This window comes from Zootoca vivipara, chromosome 13, assembly GCF_965207765.1.
Source record: "Zootoca vivipara chromosome 13, rZooViv2.hap1.1, whole genome shotgun sequence".
NCBI lineage: Eukaryota > Metazoa > Chordata > Lepidosauria > Squamata > Lacertidae > Zootoca > Zootoca vivipara.
The window spans coordinates 14,921,806-14,939,680 of NC_142596.1; the positions used below are offsets into that span (position 1 = coordinate 14,921,806).

Below are 17,875 nucleotides of genomic sequence, written 5' to 3' on the forward strand. Positions count from 1 at the left end.
TGTCTTTGTTCCCTTATGCCTATTTTTCTATATTGTCAAATATTTAACAAGCACTATGTTCCACTTAACGTCTTAGGAAATGCAGCATTACAAATTATGTCAAAGAAACGGCAGCAAAGTTACTTGTGTGGCAGTTTACGTGCCTTTGATGCAGAGTGTCAGGCAAGGTACCGTAGCTCTTTGGAAGAGCATCTGCTCTGCATGCAGGATCAATCCCCAAAATCTCCAGGTAGGGGTGAGAATGTCTCATCTCAGAAATGCTGGATTGCCACTGTTAGTCACAGTAAACAATACTGAACTAGATGGGTCTTAGTTCGTATAAGCTAGCTGCCTGGGTTCATATGTAGAATTCAAGAACATCTGCAGATATTACTGTTAAGATTCCTGCTCCGTGTTTGCAGTCATGAGATTATTATTATTTTTTTGAATAATTTTTATTAATTTTTAGAAAAAGAAAACACATACAAAGTATACAACATAAACTCTGTCCCTTCATTTTCCCTCCACCCACAAGCCCACCTCTGCCACCAGTGAGCCCCATGGGTATTGGGGAACAAAGGGGTCCATTTTAAGCTGGGTTTGACCTCCCCCCTCCTTCCTCCCCCCTCATCCCCCCCCCTGCCACTGAGAGGACAAAGGCAGAGGATCTCTGGGGATTGGCTTATCCCCCAGCTATTTCTTCACTGTACTGAAAAAAAGAAAAACAAAGAAAAAAGGAGAGAGAAAAAAGAAAAAAGCAAAAATATGAAAAAGGGAAAAAAAAGGGAAGGAAAAAAAAGGGAAAAAGGAAAAATATTAATGGCTTCCACGACTCTCCTCCTCCTGGATTTCCCAACCTCTTTACATAGTTATGGCGGGTTTTCTAATCCAATTCAGAATCTTATTCTTATAATATTAACACAATCCTGCTCCTTCTTCATGCTGTCCCACTCTGAGCCCCCCCCCTGCCACTGGGGTAGCCTGAGGAGTCCAGCAGTCAAAAGGTTCCATTTTTGTGTCTGGGTTTCCCTCCACCCTTCCCTCTCCCCTCAAGGCACCCCCTGCCACTGGGTACCAAGAGTAAGAAGGGGGAGACAGGCAGTTTTCCACCCAAACACCTGATCACCAAAATTATTCAAAAACAAACTCTAAGCATATTTCCTCAGCCATTCTTTTTACTCCCTCCAGAAAGCTCTTAACCTTAAACTATAAAAAACCCTCCTTCCCCCCCCCCAATGTCCCTCCTCCCAATTAGATCAGCATATCCTTTAACAGGCCAAGATTCCGACACCGTTGTTCATATACCAAAAACAGTACCTTAAACTAAATTTTTTACCCCACACCAATTCTTTCCCACATCCACTTCCAGACCTCTGCTCCTCCCTCTTTCTGCCTTTCCCTCCCTTCACTAACACCATTCAACATTTCAGTCTCTCCAGGATTTTCACTTCCATCAATCTTCTCTTCACTTTGCTTCTCCTTGTCGGCCTCATCTCTTTGTTCTGATCTTTGTTTTTCATCATCCAACACATATTTTTTATAGTCTGAATCAGTCTCCAAATTGTCCTCAAATTGTTGCTCCTCACACACAATCTCATAATCAAAATTGTCCTCTAAATCTTGCTCTTGCACCACATTCTCCTTTTCTGTTGGATTGAAACATTGCCTTTCCTTGTAGATATCTTCCCATGTTTGTAGATAACCCAGCACAGCTTCCTGGAAAGCTCGAGAGAATTTTGTTTTCATAGTTCACTTGACCACAGGCAGACCAGAGATAAGGGCAGAAGGATACTGGAAAATTCCTCTCTACCACGTTTTCGGCTCCATCTTGGCTGTTCTTATCCTTTGTCTTTAACCTCATCAGATTTCAAATTTACAGTCCGCTTAAATCCTTTTAAAACCTTTTGAATCAATTTTTCCAATTCACAGGAATAAAATCGTCTTTCTTAGCCCTTTAACAATTTGACAGCTTTTGACAGCTGTCAAAACGTCCTCCCCCTTGTTGCTGCTGAACCTCAAGGGGCAACGACACCGGGGGGCTGGGGAGGTTTGGAAAAGTCTTTCTTTCTCTCGGGTCCGCAATCTTGAAAAAAGTTTTCCCTTTTCGGCTTGGGAATATTTAATGCGCCTCCCGATTGTCCATTTGGAAGAGATCGGCTTCCGTTACTTTAGAATCTCTTCCTATCTTCAAATTTAAAATTTTTAAGATCCGAATAGAGATTTGACTTACTTTGAAGAAGTCTTTTATTGCCTTCTTTTATTGCCTTTTATTGCCTTGGAAGAATCCGCCGCTTGCAGGCTGAGGACTCGGAGCTTCACTTCAAGGAGGTAAGATGAAACCCAAAAATGGCTCCCGCGACTCCACTCCGCTGGCTCTCGATTGCTCTACTGAGCTCTCGGGCAGCAGAGGATTCGCGTTCGGAGCAAACAGCTGGGCACTATGTCACCGGGACTCTCTACCCGGTGTTTTTTCGGGGAGTCCGCTCGCTCTGCGGACTTCCCCCCCCCTCCACGAAGCCAGGGACTTCAGAGCATGAAGTCCCTGCGTCCAACTTCACCAGCGCGACGAATCGGAAGCCTGCAGTCATGAGATTATTGTCTATCACATGACGGTGTATGTTTTCATTCCACAGTGTGGGAAGTGAGGGAGACAGGATGTTTTGGTATTACTGGTATTACTATTGTCCTTTGTTCTTTCTCTCTTTGCTGTCTGATGAGAAAGAGGAAGGAGCTAAGCCAGAATGCTCCGAATGTTATTATATGTAAATAAACGTAGATTAGCCAAAATGCTGTGCTATTGGTTCTGTTACACAAACTGCGAATACTCTGCAGATACCTAAGTGTGCTAATGCCTTTTGGCATCAGTCGCTGTGATGTTTGGGCTGAAGAAAGCTTTTGAAGCTCCCAAACAATCGACCAGGAGGGAGAGAACATGTGTCTCTGCCGGGTCCTACATGAGAGTAGGACGCTCCTAACAATTACCTCCAATATCTCTCAGTATTCTCAATGAGAAGACAGAGTTGTGAATGCCTGGGCCTTTAGGGGGTGCTCCTTTTTTACTTTTAGCATGACAGTGGGAGGTTAGCCGGTGAAACCTCTCCTGTTACTAGTGCCATGGCAGAAGAAACTATGGTAAGCTTTTCCCTGGAGGAGACCTCAGTTGCTTAAGAGATGGGAAGAACCTTATTTAGACTAGCAGCTAGCAACCCCTTATAGATGGAGAACACAGGAGATGGGTTGATTTTTAAATCAGACGTTTCAATCACAACTTACATCACTGCATTCAATGCATGCTCTTTAGGGTTTTTCTTCATTTGCCCTTTAGGCACTTGGCGTAACCATATTACCCAAATAATTCCATGGCTTATTTTTAAATATGTTAACTAGTAATAATTGAAGTTGCCATTATCTGTTATCTGTGCATTTTAGCATGGTAAAAGCAAGCAAATACTGTCACATTTTATCTGTCTAGTTACCAATTTGCTCCTCTGTAAGCTGCTTTAGGGCAGGGAGAAAGCGGGAAGTTTAACCTATCAAGAGTCCTTTGCCACAGTAAAAGGCAAGCAAATTTATTGTGGCATTAGCATTCATGGTTGCAGCCTATTTTAAGGCACCACAGGAATCTCATTTTCGCTCCAACGTAGCGACATGGCTGCTCTCCAAAAATTTAGCAGGATGTCACTCTGGCTTCTGTAAGGCAAGCAGATGCTTGTGTCACAGAGCCAGAGTTACATCCTATGCCAGTGGAGCGAGTGAGGCAAAGCTAGCCAGATCTCCTCCTGATTTCCTCCCATCACCCTTAATCCTTTGCGGCTGCAGTTTTGCCAGTACAATCTTATACCACCACTAGGCAAAACAAAATGTTAGGATTTGGTGCAAGATGCTTTATGCACAATGGCTTTTTCAACGCAATTGCAATATTTACTGGGGTGTTGTCCACTATTAAGGCAGTAAAGGTAAAGGACCCCTGGACGGTTGAGTCCAGTCAAAGGCGACTCATCTCGCTCTCACAGGGAGGCAGTGATCACCACCACTGGATGGGTTTTTAAAAAGGAGGAGAGAGCTGTGATAACTATATTCTGCATCCTCAGCTGGAGGCAGCAGTGCCTCCGGATACCAATTGCTAACAAAATGTTAGGATTTGGTGCAAGATGCTTTATGTACAATGGCTTTTTCAATGCAGTTGGAGAGGCAATGTACAGATATCTCCAGCAGTGTTTTTCACTGGAATGTTACAAACATCCTGTCACTTGCTGGGGTGGGAAGGGTTGTAGGGGACATCCAATGAAGCTGAATTTTGGAAGGGTTGGGGCAGATAAAAGAAAGTGCTCCTTCATGCAACACAGTCACACAATATAAGACCATATACAGCTCGGTACCAGATTACTTGACACGAGGGCTGGGTGATATCTGGTTTTCAACACTGTGATATATCACCAGCTAAACATTGCAATATACTGATATATTACGATGTCTGAAATAAGGGTGGAGCTATGCAGAGGCATTGGCTAGCCTTCCGGTTTTTCCCGTATTGTGAGTTTTGCATGGTGCACGCACACACACACACACACACACACACACACACACAATTTGCAATATATTGCCAGGTCAAAAAATTATGAAACCAATATCACAATATGGACTTCAAACCAGTTTGGGGTGATCTATTGCCTGGCCCTACTTGACACATCACCTTATCCTTTAGGCCACCATTTTCTGCAAGAGAGTTTCTCATTGAAGTTGCCAACATATCAAAGCCCACACCAATTTTGCACCTGGCTATCGGCCACTTGCAACCAAGTGGAGATGCCTGGGTGCCAGGATGGTGCATGACGTCTCCACCATTTTGGAGGTGCATGCCTGGGGATCCTTGGATGTTGACTGTTTTCAACAGTCAGAATGAATTGCAGGAACCAAAAAGTTGTACTGAAAAATACGACTTTAGAGCCATATGGCCCCAAAATGGCAACTAGGCATTCTGTTTCTGCGACTAGACTATAACCTTGGTTTAAGGAGTCATTTGGCGCCTAGCTTATATATCTGAGTTTCTAACACTGCTGCAGAGTGACTCCAGACATTTTTGTTTTGACAAGTTCTTCTCCTTGGATGAAAGGGAGTTCATTTTGTACTGTTTTCAAACTATTTTAGCTGTTTCTATGATATGTCTGTAAATTGCCTTGAGACAAACATAAAATATGATTTATAAACTAATAAAATTAACAAACCATAGCCATCTTCTAAAATGTAGCACCACCCTGCATAGTTCTCATTTCCATTTGGATATCTGAACAGGTTCTTCTTCTCTTCTCTCTCCCCCCTTTTTTTTAAATGATTCAAAGCATGCATAAATCCAGCCACCGATCTCCTGTGCAAATTGAGCTCAGGTACTCACAGGAGGAACAGCAGCATCTAAATTGAATTAATAAAAATATGTTTTGCAAGGCAGCAGGCAAACACCTGAAAGCAGTTTCACTTGCACAGTTGCTTACAGACCTCGCAAACACGCTCTTACAAAACACCCAGAGATACCTTAAATTACCTTCCCATGAGGCAGAGACAGAAGCTTAAAATGTTTTCCTGTGGGTCGTGGTAAGGGGGGGGGAATCGCAGCAGGAGGAACAAATTTAGCAATTTTTTAAAAAAAAAAACAACAAGGAGGATAATCAACACCCATTCTTGCAATTATAAGAAACAGAAATAGAATGGTTAAAATTAAGCAAATGTTCAAACCCAACCAAGAGTTGAGGCTTGTGAGGGGCTGGGGGGAATTTATTCAGGGAGAGAAAACATGGAAGGGGCTACAGGTGTGTGACTGACAGCAGAGCCAGACCAGAGTCTGGTGATGCAGTCCCCCCTGAAATTCCACCAGAGTGCTAGAGCTTCTCTCTGATGGACTACAGGGGTCAGCAAACTTTTTCAGCAGGGAGCCGGTCCACTGTCCCTCAAACCTTGTGGGGGGCTATATTTTGAATAGAGAAAAAAAATTAACGAATTTCTATCCCCCACAAATAACCCAGAGATGCATTTTAAATAAAAGCACACATTCTGCTCATGTAAAAACACCAGGCAGGCCCCACAAATAACCCAGAGATGCATTTTAAATAAAAGGACACATTCTACTCATGTAAAAACACGCTGATTCCCAGACCATCTGCGGGTCAGATTTAGAAAGCGATCGGACCGGATCCAGCCCCTGGGCCTTAGTTTGCCTCCTCATGGACTACAGAGTCAGCTAGCCACAGAGAGGGGAGGAACAGCACTTTGGGTGGTGGTAGTGGGGAGAATCAGTTTCTGAGGGAGAAGGTTAGCCAGGGCTGGATTTAAGATGAGAGATAAGGCTGGATTTGAGAAGAGGGAAAGGATTTGATTTGAAATGTTGGATAGGTTTCAGGTTGGGAGATAGGGGGTGAGATGGGGAGAACAGATTCAGAGTTAAGTTAAACATCCACACTGCGGAGACTATCCATAGCGAGAGGACAGAGCCTCGCAGCTTTGATAGGGAGACCGGGTTGAGGGCCTGGGAAAGGTATACAGACAGTAGTTTCCTGGGAGGGCTGTGACTGAACTGGGAGAGGTAGATCTTGTGGGAATTCAGGCTACCTGGGTGTCAGTATAGCCAGGAGGGGAAAGTTCTCCTAGGTCAGGCTTCCTTAACCTCAGCCCTCCAGATGTTTTGAGACTACAGTTCCCATCATCCCTGACCACTGGTCCTGCTAGCTAGGGGTCATAGGAGTTGTAGGCCAAAAACATCTGGAGGGCCGAGTTTGAGGAAGCCTGTCCTAGGTACTGAAGACTCCCAACCCAGTAACAAGGGGTGAGCGGACCCCCTGGGTCTGTTATACCCTTTGGAATACCTCAGGTGTGAGATTGTTAAGAAGAAGATCCCCTCGCTCATGAACCAAGGTATTAATCGGTGAAGGAAGTGGTATGGTGTTGAAAGTATTTAATTGTAATACTGTATCTAAGCAACAGAAACTTAAGTTGAGCATCTTACCATCTATTCTAGAAACCTGAACATCTACCACCTGAAGTGCAACAACTGATTTTTTAAAAAAAATTCCTTCCAGTAGCACCTTAGAGACCAACTAAGTTTGTCATTGGTATGAGCTTTCGTGTGCATGCACACTTCTTCCGATACTGATTTTTAGTAACTGAAGTTGAAGAAGAGCTTTGCTATAGTGTTGTTTAAGCCTGAAACATCCTAGAGTTAGTTAAAGTAAGCCAGCTAACTTCTACCTGAAAGAACACATTTCCTGACCCACTTTGTTTCATAAACCTTTTTTGTTCAATAAAACTAGTGCCTATTTTCTGCCTGAGACTCTAATCATTAGGTTTTCCCTCACACAAGTCCCCCACTAGGATAATCTGTGGTAAATTGTAGAAATTCATGTAATTGGTATACCGTGAGGTGGGTGCACTATTATTAATTGGGGCCAGTTAGCAGGAGTGGATCGGCCGCATTATTTACGGGTGGCATTAAGTGGCTGGGTCCACTACAAGGTGTATTAATGAAAAGTTTTCATTTTTGGATCATTAGAGTGACTGGGTGGATTAGAAACTAAGCTTTAAGAGGAGTTCAGGGAGGGTATACCTTGGAACCTGCTTTCAGAGTCCCGTATGAAGAAGTCTCCCCCCCACACACACACTTCAAACTTCATAGCTGCCAAGTTATCCCTTTTTTTAAGGGATTTTCCCTTATGCTGAATAGGCTTCCTCGCGAGAAAAGGGAAAACTTGGCAGCTATGTCAAACTTGTGTATTTAATTTACACAAAACATAAACATTAAATTGTTGTTCAGTATCACAACTTGCATTACATATTTGCTGTAACAAAACAATACATGGGTGCCCTTATTTCGGCTTTAGACAAATCATTTATTTAGATAACCTTTCCAAATATCTTTTTGAGTCGTGGGCAATGGGAAATCTCTTCCAATAAATGGATGCCACGCCATGTCAGACTTGTCGCTTTTGGAAGTTCCTCGTACAACCCTAGGTACTGAAGACTCCCAACCCAGATTCTTGGGTATTTCTGACTGGTTTCTCCACTGCTGGGCTATCACCAGGTAGGCTGCAGTTAGAAGAAAACCCATTAATTCCTTATGACCCTTAAGAGAATTGAGCTAAGGTCCAGCGTGAGGAGTGCTTAATGCTTGATTAAGCTGCATGACTAAACAGTGGTTTGCTTGATTAAGCTACATGACTTGTTTAGTGATAACTAAACAGTGGTCCAGAGTTTTTGTAAAGGGATACATTCCCATTATACATCGATATATTATACATCCATCTTTTATCCAGGGTTCCCATACCCTTTCCAGCACAGAGGGGGCAGCCAGTGGTTTATTTTAGCTAGTCGTATCAGTGACCAGTACCAATGGAAGATGATTTTGAGGGAGGCTCCCAGAAGGCATGCAGATACCCTCTTTAAGCGGGGAGCTTTGCCAGATGCTGTCCCACCTGTTGGGCCTCTATCTTTACTTCTACCTTTTCCTCTCACATTTGCCTTAAACCAGGCATCTCCAAACTCGGCCCTCCAGATGTTTTGGGACTACAATTCCCATCATCCCTGACCACTTGTCCTGTTGGCTAGGGATGATGGGAGTTGTAGTCCCAAAACATCTGGAAGAAGAAGAAGAAGAGATTGGATTTGATATCCCGCTTTATCACTACCCGAAGGAGTCTCAAAGCGGCTAACAATCTCCTTTCCCCTCCTCCCCCACAACAGACACCCTGTGAGGTGGGTGGGGCTAAGAGACTTCAAAGAAGTGTGACTAGCCCAAGGTCACCCAGCAGCTGCATGTGGAGGAGCGGAGACACAAACCCGGTTCCCCAGATTACGAGTCTACCACTCTTAACCACTACACCACACTGGCTCTCACTGGAGGGCCGAGTTTGGGGGTGCCTGCCTTAAACCTTCAGAATTTCCCATACTATGCTCCAGTATTACAGTACAGATTAGGGAGGCTGCCCCTTTCAATTCAGAGTTTGAGTTAAAACACAGAGACCCAAATGCAGTGAGGGATTGTAACCCTTCTCCTTTATGCTCCTGGTAGCGTGCGAAAGAGCAGCCTTGTAATGCTCCGAACCGTGACTTGTGGGCACCCCCTTCAGCTCTTCCATAATCGTTCCCCTAGAGATTGTGCTCTCCCCACTGTGGAGAAGATCGTGAATTCTATACAGCTCCTTTGACTCCCAATCACTGAACTGCTGGTGCTGATCTACCTGTCTAAAGGCTGGATGATCTAGAATGGGAGTCAGGGGTGAGGAAGCCGGGGTTAAAACTTTATGCTGCTCCTTCAATTAGGTTTGAAAAGAGGTCCGCATAGTATCAGAGCGCTGGATGAACCATGTACTCTTTCCAAAACCAGTGCCATGCCGTTGTTGTTGTTGTTGTTGTTGTTATTGTTATTATTATTGTTGTTGTTGTTGTTGTTTAGTCATTTAGTCGTGTCCGACTCTTCATGACCCCATGGACCAGAGCATGCCAGGCACTCCTGTCTTCCACTACCTCCCACAGATTGGTCAGACTCATGTTGGTAGCTTCGAGAACACTGTCCAACCATCTTGTCCTCTGTCATCCTCTTCTCCTTGTGCCCTCCATTTTTCCCAACATCAGGGTCTTTTCCAGGGAGTCTTCTCTTCTCATGAGGTGGCCAAAGTATTGGAGCCTCAGCTTCAGGATCTGTCCTTCCAGTGAGCACTCAGGGCTGATTTCCTTAAGAACGGATAGGTTTGATCATCTTGCAGTCCATGGGACTCTCAAGAGTCTCTTCCAGCACCATAATTCAAAAGCATCAGTTCTTCGGCGATCAGCCTTCTTTATGGTCCAGCTCTCACTTCCATACATCACTACTGGGAAACCATAGCTTTAACTATACGGACCTTTGTCAGCAAGGTGATGTCTCTGCTTTTTAAGATGCTGTCTAGGTTTCTCATTGCTTTTCTCCCAAGAAGCAGGCGTCTTTTAATTTTGTGACTGCTGTCACCATCTGCAGTGATCATGGAACCCAAGAAAGTAAAATCTCTCACAGCCTCCATATCTTCCCCTTCTATATGCCAGTAGGTGATGGGACCAGTGGCCATGATCTTAGTTTTTTTGATGTTGAGCTTCAGACCATATTTTGCTCTGTCCTCTTTCACCCTCATTAAAAGGTTCTTTAATTCCTCCTCACTTTCTGCCATCAAGGTTGTGTCATCTGCATATCTGAGGTTGATGATATTCTTCTGGCAATCTTAATTCCGGCTTGGGATTCATCCGGTCCAGCCTTTCGCATGATGAATTCTGCATATAAGTTAAATAAGCAGGGAGACAATATACAGCCTTGTCGTACTCCTTTCCCAATTTTGAACCAATCAGTTGTTCCATATCCAGTTCTAACTCCCGTTACAGAATAATAATAATAATAATAATAATAATAATAATAATAATAATAAAACACAAAACTTTGCTGAATAGGCTTAATGAGCATAAGCCAATATCAAAGCGGTGTGCCACCTTCTTGCCACCACTCAACTGGTGACAGCTGCCAAACACTTTGCAACTATCTATTTATATCCAGGGTCTGGGCACATCTACCCTTTGATTATCAAAGCACATGCCCTACAAAGAATGCCAGACATAAAACCTGGGTTTATAAATCAGTTGGAGGGCTTGGCAGCCTCTTTATAAAAAATAAATAAAAAAGATTAAACAAAAATTCTAGTTCGTTCTGAACAGCTAATATTGGTTCTGCTCCCAATTGTGACTTCCAAAATGTGAATAAACTGAGAGCCCCCTATAACAATACTCATAGTTTCATATGCAATGAAACATATGCAGATTTAATCTTTATTTATTACATGCCACCTTTCGGGGTTTGTATTGAATTGATCCCTTAATGAATTGAGTCCCTTAATCAGATGGCAACTCTAGCCCTTTCGGTCCACATCTGCACTATACATTTAAAGTCGTATTATACCACCATATATGTTTGTTCACTGTGCTGTGAGTTGTTAGGAGACATCTATTCCCCTCACCAGTAGAAGTAACATCTGTGCCCATTGTCTGTTAAGCTAGAGAATGGGAACAGGCAGCAGCAGTGTCTTAAGTTGCTGCCTTGTTATTCTAGTGCAAACTTTGGAGACAAACAAAAGGCAATCTCTGTTCACAATACAGAGAAATGCTATGAAGTCATTAAAAGCCATGGAAACCTAGGATTTCATACATGTCAGTAACAGTTACAGTTCAGCGGGGAGGAATACATTAGGGTTCCCGACAGCTACATGAAGTTATAATATACATAACTGCTGCAAGCCATTCTTAAGCTGGATAGCCATGTGTGTTCCATTAAAATTACTTTGCAAAGATAAATACACCTCCCCTAATCTTTCACTGTACTCCCCATAAACCAGACTCAGTAATTTGCTGATGTACAGAACACACACTATGATTAGTGAGCAGGCATCTACTGAAGTATTTCAATTTATTGAAAGTTGGGTGGTGCTCTGCAGTGCAATGGTGAAGATGTAACAGCATGAAGCTTCCTTTCATTGGAAAATAAATCTCAAAAGCTTCATCCGAGATCTGAACAGCAAACTAGCGCCAAACCGATTTTTATAAAGAGACAGTTTTATAAAAAGTTTTATAAAGAGACATTAGTAGGAACACAAAAAGTAACCCCCCCAAAAAACAACAACCCTACCTAAGGAAGAAGAGGTGTTCATTCTCAGTATGTGTGTAATTCTAATTGTGCCACCTCAAAAAAGGTAAACTGTACAGCTGGAAAAGATCAGCTAACATGTTCAAGAGGATGAGATTGCCTTCTCTGAAATGGCTGCAACATTTGCACTTTTCATTTAGAAAACAAGATGATTAAGAGGAGACATGACATTTATATAATCATGTATAGTGTGGAAAGAGACCGCTTCACCCTCTTTCAACACTAGAACAGCTCCAAGATGAATTCAGTGATAAAACAGTACAATTAAAAACAAAACAAAACATGCTTAGAACGTTTAAAAACAATTTAAAACATCAAAAAACATAATCAAACCATCATGTAAGTGTTCTAATCCCAGTCAGCACCACCCTGGAAGGTGGTACTGGGAGGAAGGACAACATGTTAATTTAAAAATTGTAAGAAAGCCCAATTTCTCAGGAAGCACACCAAGTTGAAAGACTTCAAACAGCTTGCAACTCAGCTACATTAGAAAAAAAACGTGATCTGAATGAATTATAATCATGCAACACCAGATGGCACCAGAGAGCACAAAACCTTTCTTTAGCGTTTTTACACAGGTTTTTTTTCTCTTTTGTAAATGATTTAATTTCTGACTTATTTATAGCATTCCCCACCCCCGTGTGTAGATCCACCCATGAAGAATATATACTTCTATATTCCATTATGAAATGAAAAACATCTACTTGTTCTCACTGCAATCCACAGAAGTTAATTTGTCTGAGCCCAGCTATTCAGTGCTGCAGTTATTTGCTTCAACAGGTAACAATAGGTAACTTGATTAGAACAAAAAGAAGAAGTTTGGGCAGCCTTGTCCTTTGCATGGCTCCCAAGGGGAAGAGAAGGCAACTGCTTGTGCTCTTTCAAATCTGCATCCTTTTAGGTCACCGTTGTTCTGAAGGAATAACAATGTAGGTCAATTTTAATGAGCTGTCTGGTGTGTAGTTTTCCCCATACGCTGTGCAGTAATTTTCATGAGCTCATGCCTTTTCTCCAGAATAATCCCTCTGTTAATTCCCCCTGCCCTTTTACCTGCAATATTGCTTTTTATCAGGTAGCGAAGACACAAGTTAAGAGAGCTCACAGCATGTTCTTCATCTGCTGTGCAAGCTCGGTATTCCAACCTGCATTACAAGTTGCATTATTTCCTGTGAGCCCATCCTTGGGTAAAAGGCATACTAATGTCTTAAAATGTTCCAGCACAAGTTGAATATTGGACCAACTGTCAAGTCAGTCAGTTTTAAATTGTGTGGAGGCAATGATCATTACAATATAAGAATCACAAAAGCACATTTATTGAAGACAAAGCTTTTTAAAAAATCGGTTTTTGGAACTGCAAATCATCAAAAGTTAAAATTGCAACATTCTCCAAAATAATTTAGATTTTAAAATCCCCCTGGCAGACAGCACTGTTTGGGGTCCAAAAATTAGTCCAGAACCTTCCTGCTGATTAAATGCATATAAAACTACTTGCGTAGGTAACAAACTTGTCTACATCCACCAGCAACCATATAATTTTGAAAACATCTGATTGGCCTCTTGGAAAATTCTTTGATATAGATGAGCTGTATCTAATGGCAATACAATATACAAAGCACAGTGTCTTCAATCTGGCCTGATCTGCAAGCACAAAGGTGGTCATTTGTTGACCTGTTAAATAATTTACCAGCCAGATTTCCAATTATGCTTGAAGAATTTCTAAGCTGAGTAAATGGGTTTAATAGGAGGGGAACTGGTTTTTCAGTTTGCTCTGAAAGGGCAAAAAGGTGCATTTGTGCCCAATGTAGAGAGGTTCTTTCAAACCAGTCCTACTGATCTCTAAGTGTTACACTCATCTTCACTCTCATACGCCATAGTAAATACACACATACACAAAGTGGATTCTATGTCTTTTAATGTGTCTTTCTTTGACTTTTAGTACACCCCTATTGAAGCAGCAAGGATGCTCATTAGTAAAAGAACAAAAATGGTTTCTTAGTCACAATGGAAAGTTTCTCTGTAACCATGCTTTAATGGAATTGCTTCATTGCATATTTTAATTATGTTTGTTTATATTTTAATGGGATCGTTTTATTGTGTGTCTTAATTGTGCATTTTAATTATGAATGTTTAACATTTCTGAGGTTGTGCAATCAGCATTTATACTTGTAAACCATCTAGAGGTCTCTTGCAGCATAAAGCAGTATATTCATGAATTAATTGGTGATGATTTCTGGAAGAAAAATCAAGTGGTTTTACTGGTGTTTCTCTTATGGTCAAGAGCTATCATGAAACATTACATGCAGCTATTATATGCATTGCCTTTTCTGCTAAAAATAAAAACGAGGTGCTAGTAGTCATAGATTGATTAAAGGGTGCTGGTACTCTGTACCAGTAACTGCTGTCACAAAAGGGACCCTGGTTATATGTAGTCTTATCTAGAAAGGTTGTTCTGCCAATGCCAAGAGAATTAGCATTAATGGTAGCCTCTCCCATTTGACAAGACTAGAGGCGGTCTGCATGTAATCCTCAGCCTAATTTCAGACAAGTGGCAAGGAAAGGGAAAAGGCGGTGGCAGAGAGAAAAAATTCAGGTGCCTCTCCCATCACCAGCTAGCAATCTCCCAAAAGAATAAAAGATTCCCCATCCCTAAACTAGGTCTATTAATAGGCACATTCCCTATTTTCTCCACAATCTATTGAATTTTTTCCTCACAATGGAACTTACCTGCCAGTTGCATCACTTGGTTAGACAAAATATAACCTGGGAACTGAATCTTATAATCTTGCTAATGTAGTCTGGATGTTAACATTCTGAATAAGATGGATGATGAGGCAACAAGAAGGAAAATGCAAATTGATGCTAACTCCAGGTGGGAATGTGCTTTCTAGTTGAAGGCAAATATGTATTTAGATGTTATTACATCAACAAAAAATGAGGCAAGGCATGGCAACAGCTCACATGGAAGTAGCTGCCTCAGCAGCTGAAAGTAGGATGACATCAACAAATTTCGCACTCGCTTAAAATTAAAAGTACCACTTTCTTCTGCCACGTATTGGAGGCTATGCACTCCACTCTTCTGGTACCACATTTATCACCTAGCTTAACCACAAGAAAGTTGGAGACAGACAAGTAAGAGGTGAGGAAAAGTGTTTGAGATAAGTTTCACATCCCATTGCGCATGTATACCTCCCTCTTGTCCCACTGCTGACTTTGAACAAAAAAGCTCCACAGGTTGGGTTTTTTGTTTGTTTGTTTTGAAACAATAATTTTTTTAATTTTAATACTTTATTTTAATTAATTGTTTTTATGTTTTATTGTGGTTTTGTTGGTGTGAGCCGCCCTGAGCCCGGTTTTTGACTGGGGAGGGCGGGGTATAAATAAAAATTTATTATTATTATTATTATTATTATTATTATTATTATTATTATTAAAACCTGTCTAGGGACTCAGCTATACAGCTGCAAATAAAACATTTTAAGTGTGTTTTAAGTGCAATATACAATGTGACACTAGATGGCGACGGTGAGTCTTATGGAAAATTCAATGTATTTTTTAAAACACTTTAAAAAAAAAACATTTTCAGAACGGTTTTTATGTGTGTGTAGATTCCACCATAGTCTTTCCCCACAAGTAACATGTGAAGGGGGCTTTTAGTCAGACGTGAAGGGAAGATGAATTAGTGAGTGCACAACCACACACCATGAACCGCAATCACACTTTCAAACAAAATACCCTTAACACTCAGAGAGACATCTGCCTCCTGCCTCAGTTGCAGCAAACAAGCAGAGTTACTTGTCTATCTACCAGTGTTTTTCTTTTGCAGCCCCTGCAACATGCTACCCTAGGCAACAGACCAGGAGCACTCAGCTGGTCTTGTCAAAACTTAAAAAGTCTGGTCTGCATTAAATGGCCACATATTAGGTGCAATTTTCAAGTTTAGTACAAACTTTTCTGAGAGATGCAGATTCCAGGCACACTGGAACTCACAGCAAGCCTAAAGAGTATATAACACAGACTCCCATTTACCTCAGGGTAGGAGGCCATTGTTAGTGCATGCAACAGTATCCCAGCAGCCCTTTTAAAACTGGAAAACCCACTTCCCACAGAAAAAAACAACAACAGGGTTGAGCATTCTCCCTGCCTGCCATTTATCTAACCCAAACCGCACAACCAACTGAAGCATATTTCCTGTACACATACAAATCGGATGTATGAATGTGACAACCAGTGGAGTAGCAGCAAATTCAGAAGTGGGTGAATTTTGTGACACGCCCTTATAGCCACACCCACTATACAACTTCCAAAAGCATTATTGCATAATTATAACAATGTTATACAACCAGGGATGCGTTGCAATGATTAATGCAGATCTCCATATATTGCCTTTCAAGCTAGTTCTACTATTTTCTGTGCACATACATACTCAAGCGCTCCAATATCTTCTTTCGAGGTGACAAGTTCTGTTTCCGCAGAAGTTCTCTTGCACCTAAAAGAACTTGCACACCATACTCTTGAAACTGAAGCACCTTGTGCTTTCAGTGTTTTTAAATGCTCAGCTTTAAATGCGCACCACTGGTGGCAACAAGTTTGCACGCATGAGTGTGGGTGTGTGAACACATGTGCAAACATACACAACTGGCTGCAGCACCCTGTCAATGTATGTTTTATGGCAAACCCCTTTGCAACAATTTGCTGTTGTGTGGTGTGCAAAATGTCACTTCATCCTCAGCAACTGGTGGGCAAGAGAAACAAGCTTCTGGGCTGCCTACGAATTGCTCATGGGTAACCTGGAATTTTTTTCTGACACTCAGTTTCAAGCTGCGAATTAGACCTTGCCCTGCACACAGAGGAAGAACACCAGCTTTACCTGCATAAGATCCCAAGTTCAATCCCTGGCATCTCCAGGCGGAGATGGAAATGTCTCCTTCCCTGAAACCCACTGCCAGTCGGTGTATGAAGCAGTGCCCTAGATGAACCAGTGGTCAGACTCAGTAGAAGGCGGTTTCCATGTTCCTATGAGTCAACAACTTCACCCCTCTTATGCGTTTAGCACTGTAACTGGCTCAAGTGGTATTAAAAATAGCTTAGAAACCCTCCCCCTCCTATTCCTCCATATGTTCTATTCTGTGATGTCTTTACACATACACCTTCCCTGTGTTTCTCTTGGGGGAGTGCCATAGCTAAGTGACAGAACACCTGCTTCATATGCAGAATTCAATCTGGCATCCCCAGGTAGGATTGGAAATTCTGGAGATCCACCATCAGTCAGTGTAGACGACACTGAGCTAGACAGACCAATGGCATAAGGTAGCTTCTTATGTTAAAATTTCAGGGTTTCACAACAAGGGCATTGGGGTCAAATTCCACAGCACTACATTATCATCTAAATTAAGCCATATCCCTGATTACCTTTGGAAATAGGGTTCCTGATGGAGACGACATTAATGCCAAACCATGGTTTAGTGATGTGTGAATGAGTTGGTTGTAGCAAGGAGCAATCTATGGCTTGTGCAAACCGCAATTTGCAAGCAACAGCAGAATATAATTTCCCTAAAACTCAGAAATAAGGTAAACAATTGGCTAGCCCAAGGAGAGACAATGTTGCAGGCATATGGCTTGCTGCTATGCCTGAATGACGCCAGAGACCGCTACTGTGATCATAAAATGAGGCATAGATCGCAGCCAGTTTTTGTAAGTTGCCTTGAGCTTAGGAAACTCAAGTCATAACATTAAGTATTGAAAAAAAACACACCAAAACAACATCCTGTATCAGATAGATTCTTAGACTCACATACTATCTCTCTGTGTAGAGATGCAAACCTTGAGATAAAACTCCATAGTTTTATCCCCAAATAGGTTTCTACAACCAACTCTACTTGGAATGGGGAGAGAAAGAGAGGAGCAATATCCCATTGTCCTTCAAACAAAACAAACCCACACAATTAAAATATATGAAATACAGTTAGCAAAGAGCTATTACTGATCATACCGTAGCTTTTATGCAACACTAAAATTACAATCTCATAATTCTTGTCTTCCTTTAGAACTAAGAACAGCTTAACAAAAACTCCCAGCAATTTCTCATCTAGGCACTGAAAAGAGCTCCTTAGCTCCACCATTGCCACAATATGAGAACCTTACCAGACAATTTACCGAGCTACCTCTTATTCCAGCCTTGTAAATAAGCTCAAAAAAGTT

General features: G+C 41.8%; 1 protein-coding gene across 1 annotated transcript in view; it reads right to left on the minus strand.

The window, feature by feature from the left end:
* The window catches only part of HOMER2 (homer scaffold protein 2), a 73,172-nt gene that overhangs the window by 26,772 nt on the left and 28,525 nt on the right, over nucleotides 1-17,875 (minus strand). The window lies entirely within an intron of this gene.